The sequence below is a fragment of the Macaca fascicularis genome, chromosome 20 (genome assembly GCF_037993035.2).
Source record: "Macaca fascicularis isolate 582-1 chromosome 20, T2T-MFA8v1.1".
Classification (NCBI taxonomy): domain Eukaryota; kingdom Metazoa; phylum Chordata; class Mammalia; order Primates; family Cercopithecidae; genus Macaca; species Macaca fascicularis.
Genome location: NC_088394.1, coordinates 64,198,344 through 64,212,734, shown reverse-complemented (window position 1 = coordinate 64,212,734; position 14,391 = coordinate 64,198,344). Strand labels below are relative to the sequence as shown.

Here is a 14,391-nt window from a genome sequence, read left to right as displayed (position 1 = left end):
AAGTATTGATCCTCTTGCCTCAGTCTCCCAAGTAACTGGGATTACAGAATCACACCACTACACCTGGCTAAAACTTTTATTCTTAAATAATTAGACTCATAGGAAGTTGCAAAAATAGTATATATATGTACTACAGGTTGAATATCCCTAATCTGAAAATCCAAAATGCTCCAAAATTTGAAACTTTCTGAGCACTGATATGACACTAAAAGTAAATGCTCACTGGAACATATTGGAATTCAAATTTTTGAATCAGGGATGCTCAACCAGTATGTATTCTGGAAATATTCCAAAATTTGAAAAAATCCAAAATCTAAGACACTTCTGACTTCTGGCCCCAAGCAGACAAGCGATACTACAGCCCCATGTATCCTGCACCTAGCCTCCCCCAACTATAATACAGTACATAGACCCAGACCCACAATAATGAACTGTAGTTAGCACAATATGAAAACCAGGACACTGGCCGGGCGCGGTGGCTCAAGCCTGTAATTCCAGCACTTTGGGAGGCCGAGACGGGCGGATCATGAGGTCAGGAGATCGAGACCATCCTGGCTAAAACGGTGAAACCCCGTCTCTACTAAAAAATACAAAAAACTAGCCGGGCGCGGTGGCGGGCGCCTGTAGTCCCAGCTACTCAGGAGGCTGAGGCAGGAGAATGGCGTAATCCCGGGAGGCGGAGCTTGCAGTGAGCTGAGATCCGGCCACTGCACTCCAGCCTGGGCGACAGAGCGAGACTCTGTCTCAAAAAAAAAAAAAAAAAAAAAAAAAAGAAAACCAGGACATTGACACTGGTATAATACTGCTAACTAGACTACAGATCTTATTCAGTTGCCATTGTTCTACATGCATTCATTTGTATGTGTGCATAGTTTTATGCAATTTTATCCCATATATAGATTCAAGTAACTACTACCACAGTCAAGATATGAAGAAATTCTCTTGGGCCACCCCTTCATATTTGCACCCCTCAACCTGACCCTGTTTCCTGGCACCAATCTATTCTCCATCTCTACAGTTCTGTCATTTTGAAAATATTATATAAATAGAATCATATAGTATATTTACTTTTTTCCACTCAGCATAATTACCTGGAGAACTGTACAAGCTGCTGCATGTATCAATAGTTTATTCTTTTATATTGCGGAGTGGTAGTAAGTTGTATGGATAAACCAGAGTTTATTCATGTATTTAGTTTGTTTCTAACCTTGGGCTATTAAAAATAAAGTGTGGCAGGGCGTGGAGACTCACGCCTGTAATCCCAGCTCTTTGGGAGGCTGAAGTGGATGAATCACTGGAGCTCAGGAGTTCAAAACCAGCCTGCCTGGACAAGATGGTGAAACCCCATCTGTACAAAAAGCAAAAAAATAGCTGGGCATGGTGGCGCACACCTGTAGTCCCAACTACTAGGAAGACTGAGATGTGAGAACGGCTTGGGCCTGGGAGTCTGAAGTTGCAGTGAGCTGAGATCGCATCACTGCACTCCAGCCTGAGTGATCTGCAATCTGCAAAGCTAGACCCTGTCACAAAAAAAAAAAAAAAAAAAAAGAAGAGAGAGAGAGAAAGAAAAGTTGTTAGGCCAGGCACCGTGGGTCAAGCTTGTGATCCCAGGGCAGGGAGGCCAAGGTGGGAGGATCACTTGAGGCTAGGAGTTGTAGACCAGCCTGGGCAACAAAATGAGACTGCCATCTCTACAAAAAATTTTTTAAAAATCAAGTTGAGGCAGTCAGGTGTGGTGGCTCATGCCTGTAATCCCAGCACTTCGGGAGGCCGAGGCGGGTGGATCACCTGAGATCAAGAGTTCCAGACCAGCCTGGTCAACGAGGTGAAACCCCGTTTCTATTAAAAATGCAAAAATTGGCCGGGCGCAGTGGCTCAAGCCTGTAATCCCAGCACTTTGGGAGGCCGAGACGGGCGGATCACGAGGTCAGGAGATCGAGACCATCCTGGCTAACACAGTGAAACCCCGTCTCTACTAAAAAATACAAAAAACTAGCCGGGCGAGGTGGCGGCCGCCTGTAGTCCCAGCTACTCCAGAGGCTGAGGCAGGAGAATGGCGTAAACCCAGGAGGGGGAGCTTGCAGTGAGCTGAGATCCGGCCACTGCACTCCAGTCAGGGCGACAGAGCGAGACTCCGTCTCAAAAAAAAAAAAAAAAAAAATGCAAAAATTAGCTGGGCATGGTGGTGGGCACCTGTAATCCCAGCTACTCGTGAGATTGAGGCAGGAGAATCTCTTGAACCCGGGAGGCGGAGGTTGCAGTGAGCTGAGATGGAGTCACTGTACTCCAGGCTAGGTGACAGAGTGAGACTCCATCTAAAAAATTAAATAAAAAAAAAAAAAAATGGTTGAGGCTAGGGGCAGTGGCTCACGCCTGTAATTCCAGCACTTTAGGAGGGCAAGATGGGCAGATCACTTGAGCTCAGGGGCATATGGGAAGCTTAGTTTTTAAAGAACCTAATAAACTGTATTTCAGAGTGGCTGTATCATTTTAACTCTCACTAGCAGTTTATGAAGCATCCAGTTTCTGTGAATCCTTGACAACATTTAGTATTCTATTTTTTATTTTAGCTGTTCTAATAGGTATGTAATGATAACTCATTGTGGTTTTAATTTGCATTTCCCTAATGGCTGGTGATGTGAGACATCTTTTCACATGCCTATTTGCCATCTTATCTCCTTTTTGGTGAAATGTCTGTTCATGTCTTTGGCATATTTTCTAACTGAATTGTTTTTTATTGTTGAGTTTTGAGAGTTCTTTATACATTCTAGATACAATATCTTTGACAGATATATGCTTTGCACATGTTTTCTCCCTGTCTGTAGCTTATCTTTTCATCCTTTTAATAGTGTCTTTCACAGAGTTAAAGTTTTTAATTTTGATGAAATCCAATTTATCAATTTTTTTCTTTTAGGTATGGTGCTTTTGGTATTATGTCCTAGAGATCTTTGCTTAGCCTGAGATCTTAAAGATCTCCTGTTTCTTCTAAAAGTTTTATACTTTTATGCTTTATTTTTTATGTTATTTTATTTTTTGAGATGGAATCTCACTCTGTTGTCCAGGATGGAGTGCAGGGGCATGATAGCAACTTACTGCAGCCTCCACCTCCCGGATTCAAGCAATTCTCCCGTCTCAGCCTCCAGACTAGCTGGGTCTAGAGGTGAGCACCACCATGCCCAGCTAATTTTTGTATTTTTTAGTAGAGATGGGGCTTCATTATGTTGGCCAGGTTGGCCTTGAATTCCTGACCTCAGGTCATCTGTTCGCCTCAGTCTCCCAGAATGCTAGGGTCACAGGTGTGAGCCACCGCGCCTGACCTATGTTTTATAACTAAATTCACAACCCATTTTGAATTAATTTTTGTGAAAGATGTGAAGTTTGGGTTAAGGTTTATTCTTTTGCCTTATGAGTGTCCAACTGCTCCAGCACTATTACTAAAAAGACAATGTAAAACCTCTTGAAGAATATTCATCTTTGTCTATAAACAGTATGTTACATAGAGTTACTATTACCTATTTTAAATTAAAAATTGACAATTCCAACTGATTCTCACATTTTGAAAAACAGTAACATATCTCAAGTAATTCCTACAATGCTAACATTTTTTAGATAAATAAAATCAAATTTTATAACTATATAGCTTTTTTTTTTTTTCCCTAAAGCAAGGTCTTTCTCTGTTTCCCAGGCTACAGTGCATAACTCACTGCAGCCTCAACCTCCTGGGCTCAAACAATCCTCCCAAATAGCTGAGACTCCAGGTGGGTACCACCACGCCTGGTTAAATTGTTTATTTTTATTTTTTGGTAGAGACAGGTTCTCACACTATTGCTCAGGCTGGTCTCCAACTCCTGACCTCAAGTGATCCTGCCTCCTCGGCACCCCCAAGGTGCTGGGATTACAGGTGCAAGCCACTTCATGTAGCTACTATATATTTCTTGTGATTTATTAATACAGGAAATCCTAGCCAGAACAATCAGGCAAGAGAAAGAAATAAGGGGCATTTAAGTTGGAAAACAAGAAGTCAAACTATCTCTATATGCCAAAGATATGATCATATACCTAGGAAACCCTAAAGACTTACCCAAAAGACTCCTAGATTTTTTTTTTTTTCTTTCCTGGAGACAAAGTCTCATTCTGTCACCCAGGCTGAAGTGCAGTGGCATGATGTCAGCTCACTGCAACCTCTGCCTTCCAAGTTCAAGTGATTCTCATGCCTCAGCCTCCCAAGTAGCTGGGATTACAGGCACCCACCACCACGCCCAGCTAATTTTTGTATTTTTAGTAGAGACAGGGTTTCACCATGTTGGCCAGGCTGGTCTCTTAACTCCTCCTGACCTCATGTGATCCGCCGCCTTGCCTCTCAGTGTTGGGATTACAGGCATGAGCCATCATGCCAGGCCGACTCCTAGATTTGGTAAATGAATCAGTAGCCTCAGGTTACAAAAGCAATGTACACAAATCGGTAGCACTGCTATACACCCCCACCAACAACCAAGCTAATAATCAAATCAAGAACTCAATCCCTTTTACAACAGCTACAACAAAAATAGTAAGATACCTAGGAGTGTACTTACACAAGTAGGTGAAAGATCTTTACAAGGAGAACTACCAAACACTGCTGAAAAAAATCACAGATGACACAAACAAACGGAAACATCCCATGCTCACAGACTGGAAGACTCAGTATTGTGAAAATGACCACAGTACGCAAGGCAATCTACAGATTCAATGTAATTCCTATCAAAATACCAACATCATCTTTCACAGAATTAGAAAAAAAAAGTCCTAAAATTCATATGGAACCAAAAAAGAGTCTGCATAGCCAAAGCAATCCTAAGCAAAAAAAAAAAAAAAAAAACAAATCTGGAAGCCTCACATTATCTGACTTCAAATTACAAGGCTATAGTAACCAAAACAGCACGGTACTGGTATAAAAGTAGATATGCAGATTCATAGAACAGAATAGAGAACCTAGGAATAAAGCCAACTACTTATAACCAACTGATCTTTGACAAAGCATACAAAAACATAAATTGAAAAAATGATACCCTATTCAATAAATGCTGCTGGGAAAACAGGACAGCCACATGTAGAAGAATGAAACTGGATCCCTATCTCTCACCACATATAAAAATCAACTCAAGATGGATTAAACACTTAAAAGACATGAAACCATAAAAATTCTAGAGGAAAACCTAGGAAAAACTTCTGGACATTACCCTAGGCAAAGAATTTATGATTAAGACCCCAAAAACAAATGTAACAAAACCAAAAATAAATAAATGGGGCCTAATTAAACTAAAAAGCTTCTGCACTGCAAAAGAAATAATCATTGCAACAGACAAGTCACAGAATGGGATAAAATATCAGCAAACTATACATCTAACAAAGGACTAATACAAGGAATTCAATCTTGTAGAACAGAATCTACAAGGAACTCAAATCAGCAGGAAAAAAAATAATAATCCCATCAAAAAGTAGGTAAATGACATGAACAGACACTTCTCAAAAGAAGAAACACAAATGGCCCATAAACATATAAAAAAATGCTCAACATCACTAATAACCAGGTAAATGCATATTAAAACCACAACGAAATACCACCTTACTCCAGCCAGAATGGCCATTATTAAAAACTCAAGAAAACAATAGAAGTTGGCATTGATGTGATGAAAAGGGAACACTTGTACACTGCTGGTGGGAATGTAAATTATAAATTAATACAACCATTATGGAAAACGGTATGGAGATTTCTCAAAAAACTAAAAGCAGATCTACCATTCAATCTGATAATCCCAGTACTGCGTATCTATACAAAGGAAAAGAAGTCATTATATCAAAAAGACACCTGCACACATACATTCACAGCACAATTAACAACTGCAAAGATATGGAACCAACCTAAACGCCCATCAGCCACTGAGTAGATGAAGAAAATGTGGTATGTCTACACCATGGAATACTACTCAGCCACAAAAAGAATGAGATAATGTCTTTTGCAGCAACTTGGATGGTGCTGAAGGCCATTATTCAAAGTGAAGTAATTCAGGAATGGAAAACCAAATAGCATTGGAAATTCAGTATGTTTTCACTTATAAGTAGGAGCAAAGCTATGGGTACACAAAAGCATAGAGTGGTATAATGGGTATTGGGTATAATGGGTATTGTAGACTCAGAAAAGGGTGGGGGGGGTGAGGGACAGAAAACTACATATTGGGTACAATGTACACTACTTGGGTAAGAGGTGCACTGAAATCTCAGACTTCACCACTACACAATTCATCCACTTAACAAAAAACCACTTGTACCCCAAAAGCTACTGAAAAAAATACACAAATAACTCATTAATATACTATAGTCTCATCGAGACCATCCTGGCTAACACAGTGAAACCCTGTCTCTACTAAAAATACAAAAACTTAGCCGGGCGAGGTGGCGGGCGCCTGTAGTCCCAGCTACTTGGGAGGCTGAGGCAGGAGAATGGTGTGAACCCGGGAGGCGGAGCTTGCAGTGAGTTGAGATCCGGCCACTGCACTCCAGCCTGGGTGACAGAGCGAGACTCCGTCTCAAAAAAAAAAAAAAAAAATATATATATATATATATATATATATACACAATAGTCTCTCTGTCTTATAGGCTTCTAAACCAGCACTGTCCAAGATAACTTTCTGCAGTCACTAAAATACTCCTTTTTTTAAATTTCAATAGGCTTTTGGGTAAAATACTCTATATCCAATTTTTTTTTTTCACATCCATGACCATTTTGTATTAATTTTATAAGATATAAGGCTTAGGTCAAGGCTTATTTTCTTACCTATAGATATCCAGTTGCTCTGGCATCATCTGTTGAAAAGAAAATGTAGTCAGTATCCACATGTGGCTACTAAGCCTTGGAATGTTGTCAATGCAACTGAATAACTGAATTTTTAATTTCACTTAATTTAAATTGAAATAGCCACGTGTAGCTAGTGGCTTCTGGATTCCACTTTTGGACAGTGCAGCTCTAAACCCTTCCCTCTACTTAATACTTTTCCCTCCTTAGTATCTACCTTTTCCCTAGATGTCTGCTTATTAATTAGCTAGACACTATCCTCAAATAAGAAGTCCCCTTTCTGGCCAGGCGCAGTGGCTCACGCCAATAATCCCAACGTGGGCAGATCACCTGAGGCCAGGAGTTCTGAGACCAGCCGGACCAACATGGTGAAACCCTGTCTCTACTAAAAATACAAAAAAACTAGCTGGGCATGGTGGCATGCGCCTTGTAGTCCCAACTACTTGGGAGGCTGAGGCATGACAATCGCTTAAATCTGGGAGGCAGAGGTTGCAGTGAGCCAAGATTGTACCATGTACTCCAGCCTGGGTGACACAGCGAGACTCTGTCTCAAATAATAATAATAATAATAATAATTTAAAAATAAAAATCTCTTTTCTTTCTTGTGGAAAGAAAAAATAAGCACCTGATTCAACTCTGTCAAATTTCAGGTCTCTATTTGCTCTCACAAAGATCTGAATTTCCTCCATTAAACGTTTATCATACTTTATTGGTACTATCTTATTTGCAAGTCTCAATGGACAGTAAAATTCATGGGAGTAGGCAACATGTCTGATTTCCCTCAGTGAATCCCCAGCTACATTAGCAAACTGCTTTGAATGTATTATTTGGTGACCATAATAAGGAATCAGGTAACTTATTTGGAAGAAAAGTTTTTTTTTTTTTTTTTGTCAGTTAATTTGTCAGTTGGCTACAAGGTAGGTGGTATTTTCCAACAGCACCACAGCTTGCATTCCTTCATAATTTCAAAAAATATGTATTTCAGAAATTTCTTAGCTCTCTTGAAATTGTCCTTTGCAGAATAACAGGAAGATCATCATAACTGATGTTTAAGTACCCTTCTACTTTCCATTTTCACATATCACTAGCCCATTAATTCACAACTCCTTAAAATGTCAGTAACAAACCTAGCTTAATTCTAGGATGCCAATGTAGATAGCTTATTCTGCTACATACTCTTCATCAGTGTTGAAGTGTTGGTCAAACTGTTCCAAGAAACCTAAGTAATAATACTAGCTAACTTTTACTGAGCATTTACAATGTGCAAGGTACTACGCCATGTTCCTTACAATGTTTCATTTACTCCTCACAACAGCTCTTAGGTAGATTATATTATTATATATTATCCTCATTTTATAAAGAAAAAAATCCCAAGGTAAACTCTTCACAATTAACCTCTACCACACCACATACTGATTTCCAATATAGCACTTACTATATTCTAAAGTTTTGTTTGTTTATTTACTTACTCATTGTCTCTCTCGGTATATAAAGTGAGAAAGGCCCTTGAGGACAGGAGTTTTGTCTGTCTTGTTCATCTCTGCATCCCTAGCACCTATAATATTGTCTATAATGTAGTGAGCAATCAAAAAATACACATTGAATGAGTAAATGGATAGATAAGTGAATAAATTAAGCAATGAACGACTAAACAAAAGGTCTAGAAAGAAAAGTTAAGTTACTTGGCCAAGGATATAGTAAAATCCAGGATTCAACTGAAACAATCTGGCTCTAGAGCCCATATTAGTGACTTAGCCATGATTTATTCCTGTGTGGAGCATGTGGCATAGAAGGCAAGCTAACCACCAAAGATTTAAGTATAGAGTTCTATATTATACTACAGAATACAGAGTTTTGCTGAGGAAAGGCTGCCCAGCCAGGGACTACTTTTCCCAGTACTTCTGCATGTAAGTAGGGCCATGTGACTACTTCTAGCCAAAAAATTGTAAGTGGTGATAATTGACAGTAATTTCCAGGTTAGTGTAGTTAAATATCTTGAATGCTTTCCATACACCTTCTTCTTTCCCAGGGACAGTAGAAGCTTTGCATTAAAGATGGCATCAAAAGATGAACATATCTTGGATTCCTGAGTAACAATTTGAAAGAAAATGCAAAATAAACTTTTTTTTTTTTTTTTTTTTGGTCTTAAACCACTGAGAATTGGGGGTTATTAGTTACAGTAGTTAGGCTACCATGATTAATCCAAGGAAGGAGAGCTTGAACTATAATAATAGTAAACGAGCATTAAGATTTTTATCAGGGCCCATGCACGGTGGCTTACACCTGTAACCCCAGCACTTGGGGAGGCTGAGGCAGTGCATCACTTGAGGTCAGGAGTTCGAGACTAGCCTGGCCAACATGATGGAATCCCGTCTCTACTAAAAATACAAAAATTAACTGGGTGGGTGTGTTGGTGGGTGCCTGTAATCCCAGCTACTTGGGAGGTTGAGGCAGGAGAATCACTTGAACCCGGGAGGCAGGGGTTGCAGTGAACTGAGATATGGGCCATTGCACTCTAGCCTGGGCAACAGCACAAGACTCCGTCTCAAGGGGAAAAAAAATTTTTTTAAAGTAAGAGAAAGAATATCTGACTTTAAGTCGAAGACCAGGCTTTCTAAAATAGTTTATTTGGAGAATTAAATGAGATAATGTGAAAGTGCTTTAGAAAATGAAACATACTAAGAAATTATGAGATAACTACAGTGTAAGAAGTAATATGGTAAAACAGAAAGAGAAACGACAGTCAAAAGACCTGGGCTTAAGATCTCTCTGCCAATTACAACATACATAACCTCAGATCACCTGTAAAATGTACAGTCATGAGCTACATAACAGTGGTTCAGTAAATGACAGACCGTATACAATAGTGGTCCCATAGGTAATAACGGAGTTGAAAAAGTCCTGTTGCCTAGTGACATCTTGATGTTCCTGACCCTGTGAAGGCCTAGGCTAATGTGTGCGTTGGTGTCAGCATTTTAAACAAAAAAGTTTTAAAAGTAAAAAAACAAAATAAAATAAAAAATTTGAAGATAGAAAAAAGTTCATGGAATAAGGATATAAAGAAATAAAATATCTTTGTACAGCTGTACAACATGTCTGTGTTTTAATCTAAGTGTTACGACAGAAGACTTCTTTTTAATTCACAACTTATAAAGCGAAAAAGTTAGATTATTAAAGAAAAAAATTTTTATAAATATAGTATAGTCTAAGGGTACTGTGTTTAGAAAGTCTACAGTAGTGTACAGTAATGTCCCAGGCCTTCACATTCATTCACTATTCACTCACTGATTCACCCAGAGCAACTTCCAGTCCTATAAGCTCCATTAATGGTAAGTGCTCTATTCAGGTATACCATTTTTAATATTTTATACCATATTTTCTTAAGTAAATCTTTGTTGTTGTTGTTGTTTAAGAGAGAAGCTCTCAACATGTTGCCCAGGCTAGACTCTAACTCCTGGGCTCAAGCAATCCTCCTGACTCACCCTCCCAAGTAGCTGGGACTGCAAGCCTGGTGCCAACGTGACTGGTTATACCATATATTAGGGTATACCATCTAGGTTTGTATAAGTACACTCTCTCGTGTTCATAAAACGAGGAAATCGCCCAATGATGCATTTCTCAGAACATATCCCGGGTGTTAAGTGGCATATGACTGTAACCGATTTGCCCTTTTCAAAGAACTTTTGTAAAGATTAAATATGTAAACTCTGAGGCCAGGTGTGGTGGCTCAAGCCTATAATCCTAGCACTTTGAGAAGCCAAGGCAGGTGGATCACTTGAGTCTAGGAGTTCGAGACCAGCCTGCCCAACATGGCAAAATCTTACCTCCACAAAAATACAAAAATTAGCCAGGCGTGGTGGTATGCCCCCGTAGTCCCAGCCATGGCAGAAGTTGAGGCAGACAGGATCGCTTGAGCCCAGGAAGCGTAGGCTGCAGTGAGCTGACATTGCACTACTGCACTGCAGCCTGGGCAACAGAGTGAGACACTGTCTCATAAAAGAAAAAAGAAAAAGAAAAGGTAAACTCCGGGAAAACATTTTGTAAACTATAAAACACTACAAAAAGTAAACTATTGCAATTAATAGCAGCACGAACCTACAAAAAGCCATTGAAATTAGTAACTTCAGTAGCATTTTGTCTTCAAGCGCTTTTTAGACAAATGTTCACAGTAAAGCAAATTCTTTCAAACTATTTTTATTTTTTATTTTTTGAGATGGAGTGTTTCACTCTTGTTGCCCAGGCTGGAGTGCAATGGCGCGATCTCGGCTCACTGCAACCTCTGCCTCCCGAGTTCAAGTGATACTCTCACTTCAGCCTCCTGAGTAGCTGGGATTACAGGAATGCACCACGCCCGGCTAATTTTTGTATTTTTAGTAGAATGGGGTTTCATGGTGTTGCCCAGGCTGGTCTCGAACTCCTGACCTCGGGTGATCCACCTGCCTCAGCCTCCCAAAGTGCTGGGATTATAGGCGTGAGCCACTGCACCCAGCCTAAACTAATTTTCGTTTAACCAAACATTATCTTAAAACATACAGATAATCTACGTTAAATCATCTAAAACAAAACTCAGAAAATTAAGACCTACAAAAGTCTCTTCCAATTTTAATAACTGAAAATGTGCATTTTCACCAGGTAATTCCAATAAAAATTATTGGCTTTAATTAAACAGACAATTCTCCCATATTTAGAATAAGAACTAAAAAGTAAAATAATCTGATTAAATATTCATTAAAGACTATTTTAAAATTTATTAAAGATTAGTTTCCCAGCAACAAGTACACAATTCAGTTTCATTTGAGATTCAATTGCATCTGTTTCTCACTTGTGTACTCTGAAGGCACTGTGAAGTCCCCCACCACCAACACAAAGATATTGTGGATATATAAAACCCCAAAAAATGGGAACTTGGAGGGAGATTCTTAACAGTGATACATAATTCTACAGTTCCTAACCATAAACTATAAAAAGAAATGAGACTGTATCAGTCCAATTTAATAATACAAGAACATTATCTCTATTTTACTTTAATATTAAATTACCACATTACAGAAAACAAGCCAGTGGCAGACACTGGCTGCATGGTTCGCTTCTTGTGTCCTTAAAATAGAAAACAAGTCTGCAAGAAAAGCACTTGACAACACTCAACACCTATTCATAAATTCAAAAAACAAAAATAGAAACCTCCCAACAAATTAGAAAATAATATCCTTAGTCTGATAAAAGGTATTCCCACCCCCCCAAAAAAAAACCCAAAACAACCAACCAAACAAAACCCTAGCAAATTACTTAATGGCACAATTATTAATCCTTTTTTGCCCTGAGTTTGGTAAATTTGTCCTCCATCACCACCTCTAATCAACAATGTGTCAGAGGTCTTAGTCAATACAATAAAGCAAGAAAAAGGGGGGAAAAGTACAAAAATTAAGAAGGGGCCAGGCGCAGTGGCTCACGTCTATAATCCCAGCACTTTGAGAGGCCAAGACGGGCGGATCACGAGGTCAGGAGATCGAGACCACGCTCGCTAACAGGGTGAAACCCTGTCTCTACTAAAAAAAATACAAAAACAAAATTAGCCAGGCGCGGTGGCTGGTGCCTGTAGTCCCAGCTACTCGGGAGGCTGAGGCAGGAGAATGGCGTGAACCCGGGAGGCAGAGCTTGTAGTGAGTGGAGATCGCGCCACTGCACTCCAGCCTGGGCAACAGAGCGAGACTCCGTCCCAAAAAAATAAAATAAAATAAAAATTAAGAAGGAAGAAGTAAAACCGGTATTATTCGAAGATGAGCTGGCTGGACACAGTGGCTCATGTCTGTAATTCCAGCACTTTGGGAGGCTGAGGTGGGAGGATCAATCACTTGAGGCCAAGAGTTTCAGACAAGAAAACAAGCAAGTGGCAGACACTAGGCCTGGGCAACATAGTGAGGCCCTGTCTACAAGAAAGATTTTAAAAATTAGTCAAACGTGGTGGTACATGCCTGTAGCCCCAGCTACTTGGGAGGCCAAGGTGGGAAGATCGCTTGAGCCCATGAGTTTGAGGTTGCAATGGGTCATGATTGTGCCACTATCACAAAAAGGTCAAAAGATGTAAACAAACACTTCATGAAAGACATCCAAATGTCCAACAAATATATAAGATGTTCAAAATCATTGGTCATCAAGAAATCACAAATTAAAACCACAGCCAGATACCATTATATCTTTACAATAATGGTTAAAATTAAAAGACTAACAAGTGTTACTATTGGTGAGGATGTGGAGGAACAAGAACTTTATATATGGCTGACTGGGAGTATAAATTGGTACAGCCACTTTGGAATATCAGTAACTACACTCCCGGACATATTCCCAAGTAAGTAAATGCTTTGTCCATCGAAAGTCATGGTTTTTTTTTTGTTTTTCATTTTTTTAAAAAAGGCACAAAGCAACTTTATTCATAATTGTCCAACACTCCACACAAATCAAATGTTTATGAAAAGAAAACAAAGAAACACTTGCAAATTCATACACGAGACTAACATGAAGCAATGAAAAAAATAAACAACAAAAATTTGATGAATCCCACAATCATAATGTTGAATACATGATGTTAGATACAAAACAGGACCTCCATTTATATAAAATATAGAAATAAGAAAACTAATATATGGTGATGAGAGTTGAGAAGCATGATTATCTTTGGTTGGAGGTATAAACTGAGAAGGGACACAAGGGAGACTCATGAAGTGCTTAAAATGTTCTATATGTTAACTTGTGTGGTTTTTTGAGTATTTATACTTGTGTGTTAAATATTCGTTGTGTTGTACAACTTAAGATTTGTATACTTGATTATTTGTTCCTCTTTTTAGTTGACATGTAATAATTATACATATTTGTACAGTAAATAGTGATTATTTTGATATACGTATATAATGTGTAATAATCAAATCAAGTTGACTAAGATATCTATCACTTCAAACACTTATCATGTGTGTTAAAAACATTCAAAATCCTTTCTAGCTTTGTGAACATACACAATAAATTTATTTTTAGACAGAGTCTTACTGTGTTGCCCAGGCTAGAGTGCAGTGGTGCAATCTCAGCTAACTACAACCTCCGCCTCCCGGGTTCATGCGATTCTGCTGCCTCAGCCTACTGAGTAGCTGAGATTACAGGCATGTGCCACCACATCCAGCTAATTTTTGTATTTTTAAGAGACACAGGGTTTCACCATGTTGGCCAGGCTGGTCTCGAACTCCTGATCTCAAGGGATCTACCCAACTCAGCCTCCCAAAGTGCTGGGATTACAGGTGTGTAATCCCACAATAAATTTTTGTTAACTATATTCACCCCACAATGCTACATAACACAAGACTTATTCTTCCCCTTTAGCTGTAATTTTGTATCCATTGACCAACTTCTCCCCATCCTTACCTCCTGCAATCCTTTCTCAGCCTCTAATAACCAAAATTCTATTTCTGTGAGCTGAAATTTTTTAGCCCCTTCATATAAGTGAGAACATGCCATATTTATCTTTCTGTGCCTGACTTATTTCATTTAATATAATTTCCTCCAGGTTCATCCAT

At 39.1% G+C, this 14,391-nt stretch overlaps 1 protein-coding gene across 27 annotated transcripts in view; it reads right to left on the bottom strand.

The window, feature by feature from the left end:
* Positions 1 to 14,391, bottom strand: part of LOC101925346 (lysosomal phospholipase A and acyltransferase) — a 188,799-nt gene that overhangs the window by 117,777 nt on the left and 56,631 nt on the right. Inside the window, exon 4 of one of the 27 annotated variants that reach the window (XM_074027425.1) lies at positions 6,815 to 6,843. The exons of the other annotated variants lie outside the window; for them this stretch is intronic. The gene's annotated coding sequence lies outside the window, so the exon portion shown is untranslated. The remainder of the gene's footprint in view (positions 1 to 6,814; positions 6,844 to 14,391) is intronic. 27 annotated transcript variants of the gene reach the window in all.